This window comes from Pseudorca crassidens, chromosome 21, assembly GCF_039906515.1.
Source record: "Pseudorca crassidens isolate mPseCra1 chromosome 21, mPseCra1.hap1, whole genome shotgun sequence".
NCBI classification, from domain to species: Eukaryota; Metazoa; Chordata; class Mammalia; order Artiodactyla; family Delphinidae; genus Pseudorca; species Pseudorca crassidens.
Genome location: NC_090316.1, coordinates 24,145,501 through 24,171,111, shown reverse-complemented (window position 1 = coordinate 24,171,111; position 25,611 = coordinate 24,145,501). Strand labels below are relative to the sequence as shown.

The window sequence follows — 25,611 nt, the reverse complement described above, 5'->3', positions numbered from 1 at the left end:
TGGCTTCGTCAGATGGACAAGGAGCCGATTTTGACTGACTGGTCTCATCAGCACACCAGACCATGCCGGCAGAGAAGGAAGCCCACTGGGAGGAAACATCAGGGAAGGCAAGGATGCCGTGACGCTGTCCAACCCTAGGCGACAGATGTCCCTTTATATGAGAGAGGCAGGGAACAGGCTTCGGCAAAGGGGAACCGCAGAGCAGCAAAATGATCTTGATGACTAGTGACACTGCACTGCAATTAGATTTTTAAAGACAACGAAAAAGATTATAAAACTCTTCAGTTCCTTTCACATAGAACTGCCCCTGCTTGGGACATTTTGCTGCCCGTTCTTCCCGCAACGTCATCAAAAACGGGTTCACTGTATCTGCAGGGTACTGAAAAGAGTTAATGGCCAGAGCAGGAGCTCTGCTGGCTTCAAAGTTCAAAGTTACATGTGCTCAGACTCAGCCACACAAATTATTCCCTGGGAGTAATCTTCAGTGCGTTGCTAGGAGATGACCGGTTTATGTTTTCCTTTGATTATAGGGCATAACTGCCCCACTGTCAGAATGCCAGAAGTTTAAAAAAAAAAAAAAAAAAAGGCAGTGATTGCTTAAGAATCATTTTTTCCTGTTACTTGCAGTGAAGTATTGAATCCTGGGCCATTTTGCATGAAGGGAGGAGATTAAGGGAGCCACGAAGATAAATGTAGTAGAATTTTAAGAATTGTTATCTGAGCAGGGTCAGTATTTCTCCACATGCCAATGTGGTTGGCATGTTACCAGTGTTTAATACATATTATTTGTTTAATCAAATGGAATCATAATTTTTAGTAATTTCTTCAAAAATAGTATACTAGTATCATGCATAGATACAGTGGGTGGCTTATGGCTTAAAAGAAGTGCTTACACGTACATGTAGGAGCCTAGCATGGGTCAAAAGAGATATGTGTCCACGCACTGAAGAGGATAATTAGCTCAATCCTCTGGATTGAAGTAAAAGAAAAGACTGTAACCCTTCTGGCCCCAAGACTAAGGCTCATTTCGTTATGCCATACCATCTTCTGTACATACTGTATATGTACAGCTATACATACTGTGAGCTACAGAATTCTTTTTCTATGAGAGCTAACATGTTGTAGTGACTGAAACTGACAACTTGGGTGTAAACAATAACTCTTACGACTTACTAGCTGCGGGACTTGGGGTGAATTACTTACATGCTCTGTGCCTCAGTTTCCACAACTATAAGATTGGGGAAATAACAGTACATACCTCACAGGATTAGTGTGAGGATAGAATGAAATAATATATGTAATATACTTAGAAAATAATATGCTTAGGAAAGTCCCTGGCACTAAAAATGATTAAGGGAATATAAGCTATCATTTTCATTTTCACTATGATTAGGAGCATTATTTTATTGCTCCCAGAATACAGCTCATCACCACCCAAGAGTTAGAGGATCAGGTATATGAAACTTCAAAAGGTTGGAAAGCCACACATTTAGATAAAAAGAGCAGACTTGCCAAAGTAGGAAAAGCTCAAGGACGCAAAGAGAAAGCTGAGGTTTACTTAAATATCCTGTCTTGGTAGCTTTTGACTATCACCTTACTCTCAGTGACGGTTACGAATTTGGTAGATATGTGCTCCAGGCTACCTAAGATTAGCTACATATTAATCAGATTCTGTGCACAAGGACATCTATGTTTATTCCACTTAAAAGTCATGTGGTCCCGAGTGTTAAGCAACAGACAGTGCACTTTTCTGGGATTTGGGAGAACCTGGGATCCAGGTTCTATTTGCTAACTGGGTGGGATCTTTCTACCTTTGTGGACTTCCGTGTGTCCTCATTTGCAAATGAGAGAGTTGGACTTCTAGACGATGTTTCCTTGATCTCCACAATTCGTAATTTTCTGATTCCTCTTTGGAAGAGCAGTCCTGTGCTACAATTTCCTTTGCAGGTTAGTTCTAAGCAAACCTGCCCATGTGGAAATGCAGAGTTTGAAATCAGGAACTGTTAGATGATTTACTTTTGCTCTACAGATGAGTCATACTCTCTACAAATGTATTATCAAATTCCATTAAATAGCGAGTTTGCCCAATGACTCTAAAAGAGAACTGGTTTTCCAAAAATCAGCTTGTCTGTTGTCCATTGCATAAATAAGGGTGTGTCATAGAGTTCTTAAACGGTGCATTTTAAAAACTAGTCTGGCAAATCATTTTCTTAGAGAGAGGTGACAAAGAAAAAGAAAAGGAGGAAGGGAGGGAGGGAGGAAAGAAGGAAGGAAGGAAGGAAGGAAGGAAAGAAGAGAGGGAGGAAGGAAGGAAGAAAAAGAAAATTCAGTCTTTTCTGATTTGGAGAAGCAGCAGGTGCAAGTCACAGCTCTGGTGCTAAATCGAGAAAGCTCCTTAGAGAATGACGTATACAGACTTGCCCGTAGTATTTTTATAAAGCCTCTCAAACCAGCATGAACCACACACCGTAATTAATTATTAAATGTGATCCAGGCTGGGCAGTCTATGCTAACACAATTCAGATACGATTTTCCCTCCAGCATTTGGTTATCAGTTATGTGATGTATAGAGTAACAGTTATAAGGATCACTTTCTGCAACTCCATCCCTCAACCTACTTTTATTGTAAATAAACCAGACAAGGGGGGAAAAAAAGGCAAAGGGAGAAAGTGCCATGTTTCAAGAACATTTGTCTTGATATTTTAGTGACAAGCTTAATCTAATTAATTGTATTTGGCTCTAACTAGCTTAGCATAAGGTGTTAGCTTTCAGCTGTAAGAGGGTAGCACTTGACGAAGTGAGAAATCCTCCTTTGATTGCTGAAATCATCCGGGATGCATTTCTCATCTGTTTCTGAAAATGAAAGCTCTAGTAATATGTGGCCAAAAAAGAAAAAGATCACTTTTCTCATCCATAGTAATGGGGTTCGGTAGGAGACTGTAGCACGGTTACTAGCCATGGCAGAGATACCTAGCTGCCCTCTCACGCCCACTCTCTCCAAGACTACATTTCTCAGTTTTCCTTCCTTTGTGATTAAAGTTTGGCTGGTGAGTGTGAAAAGAATTATGTGTGCACCCGCCAAGGGGCCAGGTTCTTACAGGGAAGGGGGTGCCTTCTGCTTTCCCTTTGTTTCCTCTCTGCTGGCTGGAATGCAGACCTGCAGCAGCCATCTTGACCATAAAAGGGAAGCCGTATGTTGAGTGTGGAGGAAAGAGACTGGGCCTCTGGTAATTACAGCAATACCAATCTGTGCTTTCATACGACTGGGCAATGAACATCTCCCTTATTTAAGCCTCTGTTATTTTGTATCTTTAACAGCACTGAGCTTTTATCCCAATGAGTGGACTACCATGGTTGGAATCCAGCAAAGCATAACTTCTCCTTCAATTTATATTCATGCATAGTTATAAGGAGAACGTCTCCAATTTTATAGTAAATTTTATTTTCCTTCTAATCGTCACAGATTGAGTGAAATGTTGGCTAGCAAATATATTCCTGGTGGCACTATAACCCCTGCATCTGTTTCAAAGATCTTATTTCCTTCCTTCCTTCTTACCTTCCTTCCGTTTTTCCTCCCACTCTTCCTTGAATGTCTTATCATCTCTATTGGACTATAGATTCCTTCAGGCCAAGACCTACATTCCATGTTCCAATGTTTACTATCCCATGTCTAAACACAATGTTCTGTACATAAAAAGTTCGGAGTGAGCCTTTGAAGAAATACTCCAAAGACATGCACAGAGCTGTATTAATTTTTAACATTACTATGCGTTAATTGAATTCCTGAAATGAACAATTTGAAAACAAGTGCCTAAATTAAATATAAAATTTAATTTCTAAGTTTCCAGACAGATATTATTAATCACTAGTGATAACACATTTAAAGAAGAATTTCAGTGGAGTTTGAAGTGATTCAATACCTCAAGAAACAGCCCTAGGCACAACAAACAGTAGCATGATATATTAAATAAGATGGAATTCTTAAATCCATAAAGCCTTTAAGTATAAAGCACTTCAAGCCCATTATTTATTCCCTTATTGATCATTTCCAGTAAAAATTATTTAAAGATTAAGAGGGCAAAAACCATAAAAGGCAAAATATCCATGGAATGTCTTCAGGGAAAAAAAATGATTTATCCTGAGGTTTAGAAAATAAGTTCTAAAAATGTCTTAAATTCCTTATTTTTTCCTGAATTCTTCCTTTTTCCTGAGTTGATATTATAACAGTAGATTCTGATTATTCACATATAATGTAAACATGCTTTACAAGTGAGAAGATTGCTACAACCAAATAATGAATCAAGTTGTATTTTACCTTGTGTGTACTACATTGTGTATACAGTGTATTCTGTCTTTGCAGTGCAGGAACAGGGACAAAGTGAAAGTTTCTAGACATTTGGAAAATTTTTTCAGAAACATTTCTCAGCCAAGAAAGGCATTACCTTTGCTGTGGGGATGATTCTAGAGTTCCTGGTCTGTCTCCCTCATGGGGTTGGTCAGAGGCTAAAGTGAGACAATCTAGGACAATGTACACTGTGAACAAAAAATCAGCTACAAAGAAAACTAACTTCCTAATTCCTTCTCCTCCCTCCAGCCCCACCCTACACTCTTTCAAGTATGATAGAAATGTTTGATCTATAATCTATTTGTAGACAAAAATCACCACGGTAATTGAATTGGTGCCCTAACTTTCTCAAAGGATAACAAGTAGCAGCTCTTTGAAGCTTATGTAAGCAAACTTTCTGGAGCAACCGAAGTCTTGCCCTCGTTCCTGTTTTGCCACTTTTAATTGGAATTTTGATCCAGATGTGAAATGCAAACAGGGTTGAGAACCAAACAATTATGGAGAAAGAATTTTGGGGGGTATAACTAGAAGATGAACCCGAGACCACAGTTTCAAATAAGCCAAGTACTTTACCGTAAAGTAGAAGAAAAAAATACCTAGATTTTTCTGGAGAGAAAAATGGTTTCTGTATTACATGCACTGAAAAAAATGAGGAAAACAAGAACTTTTTTAGGAGACTAAACCAATCACCTGAGGAAAAGCCCTGTTCCAGAGAACTGAGGTCTTCCTCTTAGAAATTATGGACTTTTATTCCTATGTTGCTCAACTTCCAAATAATTTAAAGAAAACTATCATGCGAGATTATAATTTTTCTCCAAAACAGCTTTCTTAATGGTAGTAGAATGTAGTAAGGGAGAAAAACGAGAAGTTGTTTGGATTTTAGCCAAAACAATAATTAAAGTCCCACATAATTATATAAATGGGCACCGTTGATACCTGTCAAAAGGTCATGAGTTCTGTAACAGCTGTTAGAACAAATCGTACTTCAGAATAATCTGCAAAAGATAAATAGAAAGGAGCTCATGTTTTGTCACTGGCCCTAGACAGGGTGATGAAACAGCTATGACCGTGTTGTCAGGGAAGAATGTGTTACTTTTTGAGTTTTTTTTGTCGTTGTTGTTGGGTTTTTTTCGCGGTACGCGGGCCTCTCACTGTTGTGGCCTCTCCCGTTGCGGAGCACAGGCTCCGGACGCGCAGGCTCAGTGGCCATGGCTCACGGGCCCAGCCGCTCCGCGGCATGTGGGATCTTCCCGGACCGGGGCACGAACCCGTGTCCCCTGCATCGGCAGGCGGAGTCTCAACCACTGCGCCACCAGGGAAGCCCCCAAGTTTTGTTTTTTATTAAATGAAAAACATCCATGAAAGTTTAATGACATAGGAGAGTTCCTAATTCTTTGGATCTCAAAATGCTTCTTATATCCTAATCAACTATGAACAATTAGATTTATTTTAAACTATTATTATTCACACAGTTATTTAATTAGAAAGTGGTATTATTTGGAAAAGTGTTTCTGGAACTTATTCTAATTGCGTTTAGCATGAAGCAGCTATGTTGCCTTTCTGATATCTTTAGAGGTGTGGAAATCCTGAATATCACTTCAGCCTTGGCAGAATTGTGCTCTACAATTAGTCTGTTTGTGGCATGTGATTGGTGATAAAAAATAATCAGGCATAGATCATAAGTTATTCTGGGACAGAATTTTGAGAAAGCTGTTGAAAGAGTAGGACTTGAAAGAGAGCAGAGAGGTCCTATTCCTTCATCCCTGTGTTGGGCCTAAGAACTTCATCTCCTTTTTCCTTTAACTAATAATGGCTGAAGCATTGAGAATACTTGATATTAAGTGTCTACTCACCAGAAACACCTGAGCTTTTCTTAACCCTCCTTTACTGTTACCCAAAACTCTACCCAAAATGGGCACCCAAAGTGCCAGAAAAAGAGCCAGTTTTGTAAGACTCAGTATAATGTTATTTTGTGTAATAGCTGAAGTGGGCCAGAGCTGAATTTCACATCACCATGGAGGGAAGAAGGAAAATATCTGAGAAATTAATCAATCCCAGAGCCACTTAAAGGTATATTGTATTTTGGGCACAACTTTGGCCATAAAGGTAAGCACCTGAAATAACACAGATGCCTTCTTGCTGGAGCGTAGCAGCAACTTCACTGAAAACACGAAGAAAAGGATTCTTTTGCTCTATCTCCCTTAAGAACTTTGAAAACAATCTTATGTTTTTGGAGAATAAGACCAATTTAGTTTGAATTACAGATCACATAGAACAGGGTATGTTCTAATAATCTTAAACCTAGGTAATAGATGTTGCGTATGTTCTAATAGTCTTAAACCCAGGTAATAGATGTTGGGTATGATCTAATAATCTTAAACCTAGGTGATAGATGTTAACAGAGCAATCTGTTTCTACGAGGATGGTGAGAAAATAATTATGAAGCTTTACGGGAAGCTAGGAGGAAAAAAAAGTTCCAGTGCACCAGTATAAGTGTGTTCGAATACCCAGAAGCAGCAGAGATGCTGATCTGCCTTAAGAACTACCAAGTCTTATTCCATTAATTTCCTTAGAATAATTTCCAGTGTTTGTTAAGGCGTACAGAATCTGGAGGCTCGAGGTGGGAATTGTGTCTTATTCACACTGGAAATTCTACAGCTTTGGGGAGTTCTGTAGTGCTTCCTTTTGAAGCATGCATCTTTCTAGTTCAGTGATCTCTGTAGAGCTGAGGAAGAAACAGAGTTCATAGTCACAGAGCAGGACGTGAACCTTGCTTCTGTGATGTAAAGGTCCTGGGTTTATAAGGAGCGAGGAGAAAGTGGCAGTATATTAATCCATAGACTAGAGGTGCACTGCAGCCTCATTTTATTTATTTATTTATTTTTTGCGGTACGCGGGCCTCCCAATGCCGTGGCCTCTTCCATTGCGGAGCGCAGGCTCTGGACGCGCAGGCTCAGCGGCCATGGCTCACAGGCCCAGCCGCTCCGCGGCATGTGGGATCTTCCCGAACCGGGGCACGAACCAGTGTCCCCTGCATCGGCAGGTGGACCCTCAACCACTGCACCACCAGGGAAGCCCCCAGCCTCATATTTTTAATCACTTTACTTACTTTAAACTTCTCTTGGCGTGCCATGTACACAAAGGGCAGATACCCAGGAAATAACAATTTTCAGTGTTTTTAAAAGCATTTCTGTGTTAGCAAATTACTTGAATACTCCAGGTAATTTCACTCCTCTATTCTGAAGGCCAATTTCTTTACAAGTGGACAGCAGGAAGCTGTTTCGGGGGTATAAATTACCTTTCATTGTTTCAACTTTCAAGTAAAGTTAACAATCCAAGAAGCTTAGTATTAAGAAAATCTTGGGAGAAAAAAAAAGATCTTGGGCTTCTTGACTTACATATAGCATCTTTGGCTTTTTTTGAGGATGCTTGGGTGTTTTAAGAAAAGAAAAAAGACACCATAAATTTAGATCTTAAGCTGTGCTGGGACCACTTTGGTGTGTTTTTATTGATTACTTGGGAGTATTTTTATGCACAGAGAGTGAAAGAAGACAAAGGAGTGAGCAGCTAGTTAATGCTCTTCATAGCTACCAGAAGGAGCTAGTTATCCTTCAACAGCAAATATTTTCTGGAGTGCTGTGGTATTTGCAGAATTGACCTAACAGTTTCCTAATGCAACATCCGATGATCAGATCCATACTTTGTCTCTGAGATCTCAGGCAGAAGTACCTAACCTAACTCTCCTACTTCCCTTCACCATCATTTACACTGTTGCCAGAGGGCTCTTCCTAAAACTTAGCCCAATTATGTCACTCCTTCCAAAACTTCTCAGGGCTCTCTGTTGTCCAAGGTCAACTTCTAACAATTTAGTGTGACTGTATGGCCATCCCCTGATCTGACGCCATCCTTCTTTTCCAATCTTATCTTCCACCATGCCCCTCATTTCAGCCATGTCTACCTGCTCTTCCTCAAAGCCACCATGGATGGTCATGCTGTTTTCCCAATCTGGGTATAGAATTTCCTTAACCTTTTGGTTTCCCTAAATCCCACCCATTCTTAAAGGCTTCCCTTTCCCTAATTAATTACTCTTTCTTTCTGTGCTTTTTAAAATGTTTTTAATCTGTTCAAATCCTGTAACATACAATTTATTTTCCCCCAGGCAAAAATAGTCTCTGAAATCATGCATGTATTCCTCATAACCTCAAACACAGAAAGAGACTCTAAAACTGGCTTGTTCATATGCCTGATGCATTGACTGTCATTATTCTTTCTATGTTCTCAAAACACTCTCCTTTGGCAATACTAGAATACTTATCTATTTCATGTCTGTCTGTTTCTCTCACTGTGATACATGTGAGACTAAGGCTAATTTCTTTTCACCGTTTATCTCACATTCCAGCTAGTTCAGCACCTTGCACACCTTACATGCTTAGTACATTTTTTAAAAAAGTGAATCACATATAACATTGTGTTGCCAGTTTATATTTTAATGGAGAGCTTTTTTAAAAAAAAAAAACAATTACAGTAAATCTTTGACTAGTTCCATAAAAAGATTTAGACATCTATTTTCGAGCATTTCTCCTGTTAATATTTACAGTGAACTTCAGCCTTCTGTGGGTCAATAGCTATCAACCATCACAGCCTGCTCTCATCCCCTAGTTACAAAGGGGTGGGAATTATCCTGTAAAAAGCCCCATGCTGCAGAGATTCTAGTTTGGAATTATTACCACTGGTGCTGCCTACTCTAGCTAATTATTTGTATTCAAAAGAGAAGCTTCATTTGATAAAGCTTCTAAATGTAGGTTTCTGACACCTACCACATAGAATTCTATTCCAGAGGATGAGACAAAATGTGACATCCTAATACAGTTTCTAGAAGAGCTCCTATGAGGGAGTTACTTAATCTCTCCAAGTCTCAATGTCCTCACCTATAAACTTGTGAATTACAACTTTATAGTAAGAGTCCCAAAAGGTAGATTAATAGAAATTCTGACTCTGTGCCTGGGTATAGCATTGATCATTAAATATTAGCTATTGTTGTAGTTATCACTTTTTTGCTATTGTTCATAGAGTTCTTGTAACTACTACTATTAATTTCAGGGTCATCATCTCATTTTAATTCCATTTTATCAAACAAATTATCATCTTAATCTTTTTTTGGGGGGGGCCTCTCACTGCTGTGGCCTCTCCCGTTGCGGAGCACAGGCTCCGGATGCGCAGGCTCAGCGGCCATGGCTCACGGGCCCAGCCACTCTGCGGCATGTGGGATCTTCCTGGACCGGGGCACAAACCCGCGTCCCCTGCATCGGCAGGTGGACTCTCAACCACTGCGCCACCAGGGAAGCCCCATCTTAATCTTTTGATTGGTTTTCCTGTCTCTAGTCTTCCCTCTCATCTCTCTCAATCCCTCTTTCCGTCTCTCTTTCTCGATTTGATGGTGCAACTGTTGCAAGGTTAATCTTTTGAAAAGGACCAGTGACTTCACATTATCTATTTATACATTCCAAATCAAGCCCAGCACAATATGTTCCCATCATAATTTTCAAGATGTTATATTCCATTTCCCTTCTCATATTCTGTTCTTTAGCCAAACTGGACTTTTTGCTGCTCATTTTTATGCACATTTTATGTTTCAGCCTTCGAGTTAAATCGGCACATTTTAACTGGGCGCCTTACCATGTGTCTGACATAGTTCTGGGTCTCAGGGGCGCCCAGGTCATCAAAACCAGTCCCTGTCTCCCAGGAACGCATGACTGGTGTGGTGAGGCAGATATGATTTTGAGTCACATCTTTTATTTGTTTCCTCCATTGGGATTACTCCTAATCACTCTTAAAATCACACCCATTCTTGGAGGTCCACATCAAAGTTGCCTGCTGTATATATAACATAAATTGCCTGCTTTCATTTAAGTGAATATAATTCCTTGTCTTCACCACTTTATCTTGTCTTACTTTCTGTTATTTGTGTTTATGTTTTCTTGAGGGCAAGGACCATGCTTTATTCACTTTCGTGTTCTTCATTGTGCCTTATACATAGTAGACTTTCAGTTAATACTGGTTGAATATCAAAGGGACGTATTAGTAGAATTTTATTTTAAATAGAAAAAAACCCAAAGTTTTCATGGATCATCTTTAAAAGATCTATCCCCAAAGATACTTAATCTAACAAAGCTTACTTGATAGGAACTCTGTGCTGCTTAAGCTAAACAGATTATAGTTTTGGAAACCACGTAGAGACATAAGTATGGAGAGATGTATATACACATGTAACTTGACTTAGGTTGAGTGAATAAGGAGATTGATTGCCTATTTTCTTGATGTTCTTTTCTTGTCTGTTTGTCCTACAAGTATATATGTATTAATATATTAGAAAATCACGGAAACAGATGCAAGATAAATATTATAGAAAGACACAAACATAAAGATAAATATAGTATGGGAGCCTGGAGATTGACCAGGGATTTCAGAAATAGAAGTAGTAAAAATGTGTCTGGGAGGAGGTCTGTTTTTAGCACATTTGGACACACATCTTTAAATATGAGACTCATTTCTGGAAAGAACATAGGGTCCTGTGAGTGAAGTATTGGGTTGCCTTGTTTTATAATTACTTGGGGCTATTCTAGAGAAACAACAAAAGTGTGAAGGGAAAGCAAAACCAAATGAGTTTGGTTTTTTGAGACATTAAATGTGTTTCTGATCAGATTTGGATCCCTGAACAGATGCTGCCACAAAAGCAGCAGCATCTGGAAGCCTGCACACTTGTTCCCCCCTTCATACTCCTCGGCGTTATTTCCATGGTTACTAAATGAGTCACTCACTTCAGTCAACACTGATGTGATATAAGCAGCTTCATCAAAGCAAATTCTCTTCCCCTCTGAAAAGTCGACAGATTATTAAGGAATGTCCTCAGTTTGCATCAGTGGTGCTTTTACTTCGGTGCTCTCGATTACACAATTATGGCTAGCTAAATAGGTGTGTCGGAGTCAACATATTGTGTTAATGACTTACTATCAAAGTAACAATACTCACATACAAGAGGAAGTTAGGAGGATTTTAATAAATTCAGTAATTAGCTTTTATTATACTCTTGGCATTTAAATGAGTCAATTTTATTTGTTTATTTCAATACTTTTGATTTTTTTCAAAGTTAGTGAAAAATTAATGATTTTTGTTACCAGATTACCAAATTAAGCCTTTTATGAGATCATACCTACATTAAGAAAGAAATGCCTGAAGAGATTCATTTCATTTCAATAAGCTTCTTTAACCAAATGTGTTCATTAGGACACAAGCCTTATTTATCAAGGTTATTAAACCATTATGCAACGATAAAACTTGATTTCCAATTAATGTCCCATGATTAGGCATATTTTGTTTTGATAAAACCAGGTTTGCTATACATTTTAAGATAAAGTAAGAGGAATAGCTTGTTCAGGAAAAATAATTAAACCCAAATAAAATCACCTCAATCACTGTTTTGAATTACTGATTAATGTTTGACCCTGAATCTGCTCCAGACAGGTTTTATGCTTTCTTTGATGACTAACTCACAGAAATATGATTTACTTTTAAGATTAAACACACACTGGTGGTACAATCCTTGACAAGGGGTCTGATGTTAAAAAAAAAAAACACTTGAAATATACATGGTCAATGCCTTAAAATTAATCTGAGTTTTAGTAAACCTATGGAGAATACTGTGGACATTTTTAGAAAGTTCAAAAAAAGATTTTTATTCCAAAAACAAAGTGTTTGTATTTTGGGTCTGTGGGTTTATCCAACCAGCCCAAGAATAGGACTCAGATAAGGTTCTGTCTTCCATTATGGGGACCAGAAGATCTACCATAGTGCCAGTGCCTGCGTTCCCTAAAAAAGCCCATTGCATGGTATATGGAAAAATGTGGCCACGAATTGATGATTGCCTGGCTCTACCATCTGTCACCTAGGCAAACGTTTTCACCTGCTGTGGTGAAAGCCCTTGGCTTGCCAAATAAAACTGTATTTGTGGATGGGGATCACTTGAAAATATTTTGCTAAGGTTCTGTCTTTGCCATTCTGTCTAATTCTGGTCATCGGGATGAATCTTGTGTTCTAGGTAAATACTGGTGATATTTCTTTTAGTGTAAGCATTCTTGTCTCTTCCGTGGTGGTTGATAAGACTTTTTGGTGAAGCAGCAAAACTACAGGGCTTTATTTCTAAATCTGGTTATAACCAAATGAATCCTGTCTTCATCTCGTCATCACAGAATGATACACAATATCACCGGTTATTTTCATTCCAAGTTCTAAGGTTAATCATGGTGATTCTCAAATCAGGAAGAAAATAAATTAACATACAGTGCTACTTACTGGTCTCCTGTGAGACTGCACGAGTCTCTCTATTAAACAGGACTATTAGTGTTGGGTTCAGTGCCTTGGAGATGGACAGACAGATGCAAATCCCTGGCCGCTCGGGAAGGAGGCAGAGGGGATGGCTGTGTTCCCGGCCACGTTCCCCGCATTCACACCATGGTGGCTACACATTAGGAGCTAAATGCATGTTTTCTGAGGGACTAAGTGGGACAGTAGATGAAGTCAGCCCCCCAGTCTTTCCTTCCTCAGCTGCGGAATACAATGATGATATCTATTTACCACTGACTGTGTGAGAATTAGATAATATATGGAAAGTGTTGAGCGCAGGGTAGAGAATATGATAAGAATTCTGTGACTGGGAATTGCTTATCTTGTACATCAAGGCCTTATCTCCGACTCATAGAAACTGCTTCTTTATTTCCTGTTCTCCTTTATTTTCTTATGTGGTAAAGTATAAGTGCTACCAGTATTAAACAAGTACACTCAAGATAAAGCTGCTAACACTTTAAAGTCTGTATACTTGAAAAACAAAAGGACTCTAGATGTTTCATTGACTTTCTACCCAGCTCTCTCCGAGCCAGCCAAGCAAATCTCCACTCTTTCAGAGGACTGTCCTCTAAGGGGCTAGAGACAGGATTTCCTTCTGCATTTTCTCTAAGTAAAGAGCAGAGCTAGATGCTTAGTGCTTTCTCTGTGTGCCTTGTCCTTATGTTAAACTGCTTCGGAGAGAACACCCCTCACCCTCAGGTCAAATGATGGCCGCAGTTCTGTAGGCAAGTGGATCACAGATACACAGGGTCAGCTAATTCTAGAGAATCATCTGATCTAACGTTTGCCCAGATCGCACATTTCCTGCCTGTGAAATACAAGGAATAATGCAGATCTTCAGTTTCCTGGGAACACTTTATTGCTCTTTCTCTTTTTCTTCTTACTTAGTCTAATGACTCATATTCCAGGTGGTTCTGCCCAATTTTAGAATTATCATGATCTACTTTGTAGGAAAAAAAAAAAAACTGTACCATTTCATGTACGGTATAACTTAACGCAGTTTTTTTGAGGGAATGAGCAAAATCCAACACTCAATGCAGAATTTCTGGCTCCTTTAGCATTAAGAGATAGAAAATTTTTAGTATTTATCATTGGGTTGTATTGTAATTTACTTATTTAGTGTAAACTCCCTGTGCAGCGAATTAATTTACATTTTCAAAGAATACTTAATGAATGGAGACAATATTCTCAAAACAGTGAAGTAAAATTGAAGATGCAAATCAATGCAGTGTAATTCCAATTTTGTTTTTTAAAAAGGTTACTATGAAATTTTTTTAAGAGCAGGAGAAAAATATCTCCAAATGTTCATTTCATCATCTCTCGGGTGGGTTGAATTTTTGTAAAAGTCATCTTTTTCTTTTTTGTGAAGCATGCCTTCTTCCACTCAGGGGGACTGTCAGGACAGCCAAGAAACTTTAAGAAGTCATGTTTTAGCTCTTATGAATCTCCACAAATAAAGGCAATGTAGGCATGTGATGAATTGTAATAGAACACTGATGACTCAGCATTTCTGACAAGCAGTCCTTGAGCGAGTCCCTTTTAAGTTCCTCCAAGAAGGACAATCAGAGATTCCTCATGTGAACTGCTGCAGCCCAGCTTGCAGTAGGCGGTTTGCAGCTAGAACCCAGGAATAATAGCTCAGCTCAGGACCCTGCCCCAGAAGTCACAGGCTTGAGGAGGTCCAGGCTTTAAATGCTGTCCCACCTTTGGAGCCGGGCTTCCAGGCACCTGCCTTCCTGCTGGAACAGGTGAGCAAATATCAACCATCTTGAAACCTGGAAGGGGCTTTATCCTGACTTAGCTGCACATCAGTGTTCTACCCAAATTCCATTGTTACTGATATATTTTTTTTAAATTGATGTTATCTGCTTACTGGATATTTTTCCTATGAAAACCACTAAACAGGTCATTCCCTTCTATTAGGGAACAAATGACTCATGCCACTCACTATTTTGTATCTTTTTCTCATGGTCAAGTATCCATATTCTTTAACTGGCTGTTTTAAGAAACCAAGTCCCATTGGTTAATTTAAATCCTTCCTTCACCTAGGATATGTAAAACTTACTTTGATACACAGTGGCATCTGGACAGATTCGAATACAGAGGCTCCAATGCTGCCCACCTAATATGGGAGGAGCTGGAACTCAGAATAGAACTTTCCTCCAAATGGAAAACAGTTCAGATGGTTAATGCAAATGAGGAATTTCAGGTGTCTTTGAACATAGCATAATGCAAAATTACCGTCTCACAAATCACTTTCGCTTGTACCTATGTATGAAAAATTTATAAAATGTCTTGCCTTGTCATACCTAACTAAGCCTCTTGGTATTTACTGTTTCAGTAGGATTCTCTTTGTCTTTTTTTTAAATTATTAATTTATTTATTTATTTTTGGCTGTGTTGGGTCTTCGTTGTTGCGCACGGGCTTTTCTCTAGTTGCAGTGAGCGGGGGCTACTCCTCGTTGTGGTGCGCAGGCTTCTCATTGCGGTGGCTTCTCTTGTTGTGGAGCACGGGCTCTAGGTGCACAGGCTTCAGTACTTGTGGCACGCGAGCTCAGTAGTTGTGGCTCACGGGCTCTAGAGCGCAGGCTCAATAGTTGTGGCGTGCAGGCTTTGTTGCTCCGTAGCATGTGGGATCTTCCCGGACCAGGAATTGAACCCATGTCCCCTGCATTGGCAGGCAGATTCTTAACCACTGTGCCACCAGGGAAGTCCCATTCTCTTTGTCTTTACACAAAGTCTGATGCAATGACTAAGCACTGACTTTTAGAAAGTGGAACTTCTCTCTCTCTCATTCTGCCTCTGTCTCTGTCTGTTTCTGGATGTACTTTCAAATCAGTGTGCAGATGGAGGACTAAAAGTGTCACACAGGTTGTTACTGTAGATCATGGATAATAAATCCCACAGTGTGATATCTGTGCCCTGATATCTGACCTGCTTTCTTGAAAAATATGCACATTTAAAACCCGATTTACAGTTGAGGAAGTCAACATTTTCCTTTTAAAAGTAATATAGGAGTAGAAAATGGAAAGTTCAGTGGAGATTGGTGGTCTTATAAGTTGTCTGCATAGGAATAAGTAACTCCAGGGTGTTCTGCAGCTCTCCAAATTCAGAACAATCAAGGGGACCCATGAAGTTTTAGGAAAACTCATTCCCTTGGAAGAAAATCTCAATATTGTGTGTGGATTGGAAGGGCATCTAAGTGTGACAGAAAGAATGTGAAAAAAGAATGATCTATTCCAAGGATGATCATAGTACTTAGAAAAAAGTAAGTTTCGGGCTTAAAGTTCAAAGTAGACCAAAGTGCATGAGTGATAGTGAGGGGTGGTTAGTCCACCGGGCTCTGACCTCACTCAGAAATAGCCTGGACCAGGTGGGCCCGTCCTGCCAGTGAGACATTAGGCCACAGCCCTGCGTGGACCCCACAGAGCAGGTCAGTTGCAAGGATGTGGGAGAGGGTGAGTGCTGAGTCTGGGGACTGAGGGGTGTGTTTTGAGCTTGCGATACACTTAGGAGCTGCTTCTTGCTCGGAGACCCAGTGCCCAGGAGTGGCGACTGTACGGTGAACTGTGTCTCCAAAACAGTATGTTGAAGTCCTACTCCTGGTACCGATGAAAGAGACCTCGTCTGGAAATAGGGTCTTTGCAGATGTAATCATGTTAGGATGTGGTCAGAGAGGATTAGGGTGGGCCCTAAATGAAATGACTGGTGTCCTTTTAAGGAGAGAGAGATCTGTAGAGAGACAGACACACAAGAAAAAGGAACACCACTGTGTGACAATAAAAGCAGAGATGGGAACGATGCTGCCATCAGCCAAGGGATGCCAAGGGTTTCTGGCAACCACCAGCAGCAAGGAAAAGGTCACGAAGCGCTCTTCCCTAGAGCCTTTAGGGGCAGCACGACCCCTCTGACACCTTGATTGTGGACTTCTAGCCTTCAAAACTGTGAGACAAGGTATTTCTTTAGTGTTAAGCCACTCAGTTTGTTGCACTTTGTTATGACAGCCCTAGGAAACAAATACAGTGCCTAGGATATATCCTTTAGGCATCTCTTCTTTTGCAATTCAAGGCTGCAACAATTTGTCCGAAAGGGGTAAAGGATCTACTTAAGTTCGCCCTTTCCAGGGGGTAGATTTGGGTAGATTCCTCCATGATGAGTTAGATGAACACCATATGGTAGAACCAAATCCAGACAGCATTTGGCCAGGGTGGTGTCAGAAACAGAGAGCCGGCATGCCTGGGCATCGGCAGGTGAAGCAACCTAACTAGACTGAAGAGGCAGGCAGGGACATCCGGAAGTGGGGCCTTGCTGTCCTGTCCACCATTGGAGCCCAGTTGCACCAGGGAAAATTCAACATAAGTAGGTGGCTTGGAGGGCCTTAGAAGTCCTGCCATCAGGGATGCCTGTGGCTATCAGAGCATTCCCTGTGCTCCATGAAGTGTCAGTGAGCAAGAGACATCCAATCACTATAACGAGTAGGGACCACATGGGCGTGGCTGTAACTGAGAAGAGCAAGATGGGAGGAGTTTTAGGACAAGGATGGGGCCTGGTTATAGATTCCTCACAGTATTCCTAAGACCCCCAGCACAATATTCCACCGTGAAATAAGGCAGAGTCAAGAATTCCAAAACCATCGCTCTGGCCTCCCCCCCCCGTCTCACTTCCTCTCATTTCCCCACTGGCCTCCTGTAAATCAATCAGCTTAAATCAAAGGTGTCTCTGCAGAATCTCAACAGAATTCTGCTGGGACATGATAGGAATGAATGGCAAGGAGAGGTCAGAGTAGCCTCATATTCTTTGGTGCCCATCATTTTATTTCCTTAACTTCCCTGGTAAATCTTTTTGTTAAAATACATGCACAGATTTCCTCCTGGCCTTGTCAGCCCCAAGCCCAGGCAGCCGCGGTTCCCCGTGAGTACAGCATACCTTCTGAAGAAATGCACCCAGATCAGAATGGTATATGAGTCTGTCCTATTCTGGCTCTAGAAAAGAAACGTTACAGTAAATAGGTGGGTGGGATCGGCTCCACGATCACGAAACAACCAAAATAGCAATGAAATCAAACTCAGGAAAACTTCACTTTATCATTGTATATACACTTTCTTCTTGACCAAGTTTGATACTTTCTTCTCAAGAAACAGCTGCAAAAAAGAAACTGTGCAAATACTTGTCGTTAGTTTTAGTTTGTTACATACCACAGTTCGCCACCAGAATTACATAGAATAGGGTAGATGGGGCTTTTTTTTACCCAGGGTGGGTCTCAGGTGGGGCTGGAGCAGGCAGTGTGACTTTGGAAGCCCTGATTTGTTTTGCTGATTTATCTTCACTTTCCTTGCCCCTTTTGTTTAAAACAAACTTTCTCTTACAAAGCTTCATTACCACTGATGAGCGTTTTAATAGAATGGAAGTAGGCAGAATAGCAAAGACTATAGTGTTAGTATATTTTATACCCACCATTCCCATCTCCTCTTTGCTTTTCTAGTCCTTCCCAAATCTATGTGGAGATAGGGGAGGTGGGAGATATAAAGGGTAAGAGTGAGGCAACCTCATTTCTGCAGGATCCAGTCAGCTCTCTGGAGTGTTCTCCCTCTGCGCCCACTGCATGCTCTATCTTCTCTCTACCCACAGCCAACTCATCCTGCAAGGAGACCCCATTAGGTACCCCTCCTCAAAGGATCTTTCCTCGATGTTTCACCAGCTGTTGATCCTTTCTTTCTCTACAATTCAAATTTCCATTGCCCAGATGCTTTTCACAAATTGAAAATCACCTCTCGGGGACTGCTCTCTATACCTTGAAGGGGTGCAGTAGCTCATCTGACCATTTAAGGCTCTAAGAGGTGCTAACAGAAGTTGAACACACTCTCCTCTCTCAGGTAAATTCTATTTTAAGCAAGCTATCTGTATTTTTGAAACATAGGATTGATCCTGTGGGCAGGAATTTCAGACCAGCCAGGAAGCAAGGGTCATGGGATGTGGGGAGCTACTTGGGGGCTAGTGAGGACTTGTCAGGGGGCCTCAGATCTTGTCAGGAGGCATTGCCTAGTCAACCTGTTTCAAGGGAAGGCCTTGATTTTAGGGTGAGAAGCAATACCTGTTTCTGCAGATAAATCAATCTTCTCACAGCAATAAGTACTCCCTTTTGACATTCTAAGAGATTTGCTTCAAATGAATCATAGTAAGCTATTTTTTCCCTTCTGGGCAGAATACTATTTGCAGACATCTGCAAATTTGGGAAGAAAGCTTGTTTCCTAAATGGAACCATTCTGACAAGGGAAGAAGGCAAACAGCACGCGCGCACACACACACACACACACGCGCGCACGCAACCCTCCCCCCAAATCTCTCCAAGTCTTCATTCTGTTTAAACTACCTGTTTATAAATAATATCTGGTGAAACCTCATTAAAAATGCATCTGCTTCTATGTTAAACTTTAGTTAAATCACCATTCCTGGACTATATCTTTAAAGTATTTGAGTGTGTGTGTGTGTGTAATTTTGTCCCCTTCATCTATCATGGATCAAAATAAATGGTTTACCTGCAGAAAACTAAAGTTTTGTGCACGTGCCTCGAAGTTCAGATTATTTAACAGTTGCAATGAACAAATATCTCAGAAAATATTTAGAATTTGATTTTTAATACAATACTAATGTTGCTGAGTTCCCAGCAACACAATTATAGTATCTATCGCAGCCAACACGTGTGTCAAGCTCTTTTCCAAACGTTATAGTAACTTAGCTAATCCCCGCCCCCCAATGGTAGGGCCATTGACAGGTGCCCAGTTACCCAGGTCCAGGCCGGGGAGGGGTGGGGCTGTGTCTCCCACACAGGCAGGGCTCAGATGTACCCTGCTACGGCTGCATTAAAACTGCCCCATCATAACGGTCGCAAAGGGTTTGCTCATCATGGCTTCTTGAGAGCTTGGATACTGAGTCGATCAAGAGCCATCTCAATAAACTTTGTAGTTGTGTCAGCCTCACCAATCACTAACCTTCATGCAGCTGCTGTAGTGCAAGTCTGGGTTTGTATGAAACTAAAAGGAAAAGTATGCTTTGCATCTAAGGCAAAGAAGTAGCATATTGGTGTTTTCATTCAAAAGTGAACACTAGCAGAATATACTACCCCAAGATATGCTGCTTTGGTATATTCATTATTTTGAGCTGTAGGCACTTGAAAAACAGCAAATGCAGGGAGAGGCTTTCTCTGAACTCCCTTATCTGCCTAAAGACAGATCCTCCAAAAGGAACTCAATGGTCACAGATCCCCTCTGAGAGCTTCATCAACCAGGAAAGTGGGACTCTTCTCACCGGAGAGGAGACTAGAAGTCAACACCACACCCAGACACATGTTGTCACAAACTATCACACCTCCTGTCTATTCTTCTAAGGGTCCATTCATCGTCCTAAATATCATTTACCGTCCCCTCAGAGGCCCACATCCCCCCTCCCCTTTCCCTGTGAAGATGGCATTTAAGCCTGAATTCTAAGCCACCTTGGAGAGTTTCTCATCTTTCCCTGTGTATCTCCCACATGTATGAGGTATACATGTTAATAAACTTCTGTTTGTTTTTCTCTTGTTTATCTGTCTTTTATTATAGGAGTCTTAGCTAAGAACTCAGAAGGATAGAGGGCAAATTATTGTTCCTCCCCTACAAAAGTCTACCCTTGTCTGTGAGTGCCCTGGGACTATTAAGGTCAAATTATATGGAAGTCTGTACATGAAGGAACTGGGTATTCTGGAGGTCATGGAGCAGACCTGGGACTCGGGAGAAATAGGAAGGGAGGGTGAGCTTTAAGGGGAGGTTGAAGCTAATGACATTCAGTGACCACAGCACTTGGTTCTGTTTGCTTTAACACAAACTCTGAAAATGAGGCTTCAGACAAAACGCCTTTTGCAAAGGAGCCAAGGCTGACTGGTCACAGCACAGGATTTGTACTGTGGGTGACTCCCAGCCCCCATGAGTTTTCCAGTTGTTTCTGATAATAACAGGGCCATTCTGACACAACCCGCTCAACCCAAGGGTCCTCCAGGACCGGGCTCAAGAGCTGTTCATTCAGAGGTGGGTCATCCACACAGTGACCCACTCTCAGCAGTGACTTGGAATCGGGAACTGAGAGCCCATACTGAGGTAAACTGGAGGGTTCCCCAAATCCTCATCTGTTTTACCTAACAGTACATGCTTACCTAGCAATACTGTAATTTCTCCCTTTGCTCCCATCGCTAACATTTTTACTTCAAGTTACAAGTCGAGTAAAGCATAGTAAAAGCGTCTGAGTCCTGGGTCGCTCTTCGCAACCTTCATGAGTCTGAGCTTCTCACCTCATTTACTAAAGGATAGTAACCAGGCTAAGAACTGGCAGCATTCGTTGCTATTGAGATTGCCCACGGTTTCTCCCTTTTCGGCAATTATTTAAGGGCTTTCAAAGCACTGCTTCTTTCACTGTTTTTCAGGGCGAAAGAGAAGGAGAGGTTCATTTTCCAATGATTGTTTAGACTTGGCATTTATACCTAGAATTTCCACTGCTTTCAAGTCTCAGGTTTGGGCCTTAAAGAAGTTTGGTAGGAAGGGCAGTAGCGGCTGACACCCACCCACCCAGGACCGGAGGAGAGAGGAGGTGGAGGGCCCGGGGGACCATCCAGCAGCCGGGTCTCCCTTCCCGCAATCAGCGCGATCAGCGTCAAGACTTTGCTCCTTTAGAACCTGCGCCTCCCCTAGAATGGCTGTACTGTTTAGGGAGATCTGTGCTGACAATAAGGTGCAATTCAAAAGAAACGAGGTTGTGTTTTTCTTGTTTTCTGTTTTAAAGTTAAGGGAGGGAGAATGGAGGTGAACTCTATCGTTGAAGAATAAAAAATAAGAAAAAACTTAAAACTATGTCTTCTCAAAGACTCTATAAGAGGGGCTTCCCTGGTGGCGCAGTGGTTGGGAGTCCGCCTGCCGATGCAGGGGACACGGGTTCGTGCCCCGGTCCGGGAAGGTCCCACGTGCCGCGGAGCGGCTGGGCCCGTGAGCCATGGCCGCTGAGCCTGCGCGTCCGGAGCCTGTGCTCCGCAACGGGAGAGGCCACAACAGTGAGAGGCCCGTGTACCGCACAAAAAGAAAAAAAAAGAGAGACTCCATAAGACCCTTGACAGTTTGAAGGTTCTGATTCTGAAGCTTGGGTGGGAAGGTGAGGTACATATGGTATCTTCCCAGCATCGGAGAAAGTAAGGCATCTTTATGAGGATTTACGTTTTACATCGTGGGAGGAATGAAAGGACTTTCCCACAGATAAAGCCAAATCTCCACAAAATCAGGTTCTGTCTGCTGCCTAAAGACCCAGACCTCTTGTTGAACTCAGAGGTAAAATGGAAAAAAAAAAAAAATACTGTGAAGTTTCCTTTCAATAAACAAACATTTCCACTCTCCAGTCAGCAGATAGAAACACTCTTTGTTGACTTTAAATACGAGACCAAAAGAGCACAAGGGCTTACTAGTTTAGAAGAGATCATTTTCTAGTTGCTTAATCATCTCAATGAAACTGCTTTAGGGAATACAACACACTAGGGGACAAAAAGCATTGGAGAGAGAAAAGCTATGGCGTTAAGAAGGAATGGTAATAGCACATTTTTTGTGATTTCCATGCCTTCTTCTCCAGCATCTGCCTACGCTTCTAATCCCAGGGCAGCTTGTTTGTGTGCAGCTTTTAGCAGACACAGATTCTCCGCCGACCCTGGAAGAACACATGATCCACATTGGAAGCAATTTTTGTGTAAATGATTGTGCTGTTAACCTCTGAAGGTCATTCCGATATTTTCTGAGAAACTGGCTGCTTTAACTTCTTTCTCAGAATGCCTTGTGTTTCATGTGGGGTCAGGGCAGATGACAGCTTAGGCATTCCAACAGGAGTGGACTTAATGGAACTAATCCCCGTCAGGGGATGGGAAGTGATGGGACTCATAAACCCATTGCAGACGAGGATTTTCCTTCTTCCCTAACAGAAAGGCAAAACACGCTGTGCGGTTTTGCAACTGGTCAAGCTGGGAAATATTTTTAAGCTTTCTGCTTTGCCAAGTGTTTCAGGAAAAAAAAAAAACTATTTTCTTTCTCTTTCCTGCCAAAAAATGTCCCCCCTTAAATATTTTTTTCCCATATCTGGCTACATGTCCAAGATTTCTTCTTTTCTAAGAATAAATAGTTTTTCTGGGGTTTAAAAATGCCACTTGCTCTATCAGATTAAATGTCTCTTTGTATAGAAAAAGCATTTGAAACATTCCATCAGTGGGTCTAAGGAAAGATCCTTACTTAACTTGATTTTGTTAAATTAATTTTGATTAAATTTTTGGTCTTTTAATTCTTTTTGTGACCCTCAGTGGAATGTTCAGGCTTGTTTTATAACACTTCCAATTCTACTTTTTCTCTCACTGCCCTCATACTATTCCCTTTTACCAGGAAACAGTAAACATGAATTAATTTCTGTCTTTGACCAAAATAATACCTCGGAAACGATACCAATGCAAGGGCACCCTCTGGGTTCCATTCTCTATTTTCATACTTAGCTGGAGTTAGAAGGGTTCAGCTGTCAGGGTTTCAAGAACTCTAGCATTAAAAAAGTGCGAACTTGCAAATTAGCTGTCAAGTTTAATAGAAGGTGAATAATGCAGCCTAGAGCTGACTTGTTTCCATTCCTGGTGTCCTATTGATCTTGCTGTTAGGTAAAGCACAGACACACAGGAACACTGAAAAATAGCAATTCACATGGCTTAGTTTGGTATTTTCTTTTTTATCAGCTGAGAATGGTAGTTACATTCACAAAGTCAAAAAGTTGAATAGTGTTAGAGTTGAGAATATAGGACAAAGTAAAAACAAGCTTGAAAAAGCAATAATAGCTATATACCTGAAATGTGATAAATATTCATAGAGAAATAAAGAACATTAGCTTTCATAAAACCACAAACGACTTGATGAAATACACTACAGATTTAAAGCTTAACATTGGGCAACAAATATGGTCATTTGTTACTGACATTTAACGAATTATTCTGCATAAATCTACTGTAAGCAAAAAGCATTCTAGGTTGATATGTAATGTTATTGCTAGTTAGCTAGTTAATTTTTAAAATCTCTTTGTGTTTGTTAGTGTGTGAGGGTGTTTGAGAGTGTTTGGTATGGGGGAAGGGCTTTATGGTCCTTTGTAAATGGTTCTCTCTAAATTTCCTTGTTTGCAAATCTTTATCACTCTTTTTAAAGTCTAAAAATGCAAGCTTATTCTATTTGGAGACCATATAAAGATGAGGATATGCAAACATTTAAGAGAGAGCACATGACAATATGATTCTGAAAATCACAAAGCTGCTTCAGAATAAACTAAGATTCCCTCAGAGGTTAATGATATACTGAGAAACTGGAGGATGCAGCAATTTATTTCGCTCGTCTTCAAATCCACTGTCATCCTGCCACCAACTGTACCAAATAAAATTTCCATCCCTATTCCATCTTATCACATGGCCATTTCCCCTCATGCATGAGGAATTCGTTATTTACATTTTGAAAAAATCAGCCATCTCAAAACACTTACGTTTTGTTGAACTAGGTCTCCCATGGTAAAGGATAAAACCCAACTCAGCGAGCCTGCTTCTTAGGAACGGCAAATCAGCATGGTGATGCACCCAAGCCAGAAAGAATACCCTTCATTTGCTGCAGTTGGTTTAGTATCAGTGCTATAAAAAATAGATGATGGAAAACCGGAGCCCTTGACAGAAATACAAGTCTGCTGTGTGTGGCTTCTGCAGGACGAGCAGAGCACAGTGTCGGTCTTGCCTATACATCGAACTTGGACTTTGCCTGTGCTGGTCAGCAGACGCACGTGCACAGGGTACTCATCAGGGCATCAGCATTGTGGGCATGGCAGCGCCTGCTTCATTTACATAAACAACAGAGAGCTATAAGCATATGCACCCCTGCAAGGAGTCAACGGGCACAGAAACTTCAACCTATGGAATATCACTGTGGGGTGTGCGGGCCAAGTTATTTATGGTGCTTGGGTTTTCCTCTTTGCTTTTGCAAAAAGGTACTTTCAAACACAAGAATGATCTGTGGCTTTGGCATAAGGAAAGCTGGAAGTCAGTGAAATAAAGTCCTGAAGGTCAACTCATCTGCGCTGCAGCATGGAGTGATGCTGAGAGGCCAGAAATGCAAAAGAAACACCTCAGACCAGTTCTCACTGCAAGTACTGGTCATGTACTGGTCCCGTGGCACAGAAATGGAACCCAAAAATGTGTAGAGAAAGTCTAACTAAAAATTGCCAAATTAGGACCTGTGGTCTGTGCCTTGCCTGAATATGACAAGGTCTATGAGTATAAGACATGAAAGAGAAACGTGGTCTGAAAACGTTAACATTATTTAAGAGAGAACAAGAGGAGTCAACAAGGAAAAAGGCAGAGTGAGAAATAGAGAGAAAAGCATGAAAAATACCTTTCATTTCTCCAGTCCTGTCACTGCTTTAGAACCAGGCTCGCACCTGAGACCCACCCCCCTTCTTACCTTCATTATGCACCCTTGCTTTTGTGGCCCTGATTGGTCACTGCACTAGACGCTACACAAAGCAAACTAAAAATACATTTTTGTTTTTGTTATCTGCTTTATTTCTGGTCCTTTACGTTGGACTAAGCCAGCCACAAATCATACAGTGGCCAGCATACAAGAGCAAACTTGAATGCTTGATTTTCGAGGTGATTATTAAGATGCTCACCACCTCCCACCCCACCCAGTCCTCCCTGCGCTGTGGTCTGTACCGGCTCGTCTTATCTCCTGCCTTGAAGAACCGCTCCAGTCTGATGCAGTCTCTAGTCCCTCCAACGTTGGCGGCCTTCCAGATGCCCCCCCTTGC

General features: G+C 41.1%; 1 protein-coding gene across 11 annotated transcripts in view; it reads right to left on the bottom strand.

The window, feature by feature from the left end:
* SORBS2 (sorbin and SH3 domain containing 2) overlaps window positions 1-17,707 on the bottom strand; it is a 138,032-nt gene extending 120,325 nt beyond the window's left edge. For 2 of the 11 annotated variants that reach the window (XM_067721628.1, XM_067721630.1), the window contains exon 1: window positions 17,671-17,690. The gene's annotated coding sequence lies outside the window, so the exon portion shown is untranslated. Of the gene's footprint in view, window positions 1-17,670 lie in introns of all 11 variants that reach the window. The other 9 variants (XM_067721633.1, XM_067721631.1, XM_067721624.1 and 6 more) reach the window with 8 other exon arrangements.
* Between the last annotated feature and the right edge of the window lie 7,904 nt (window positions 17,708-25,611).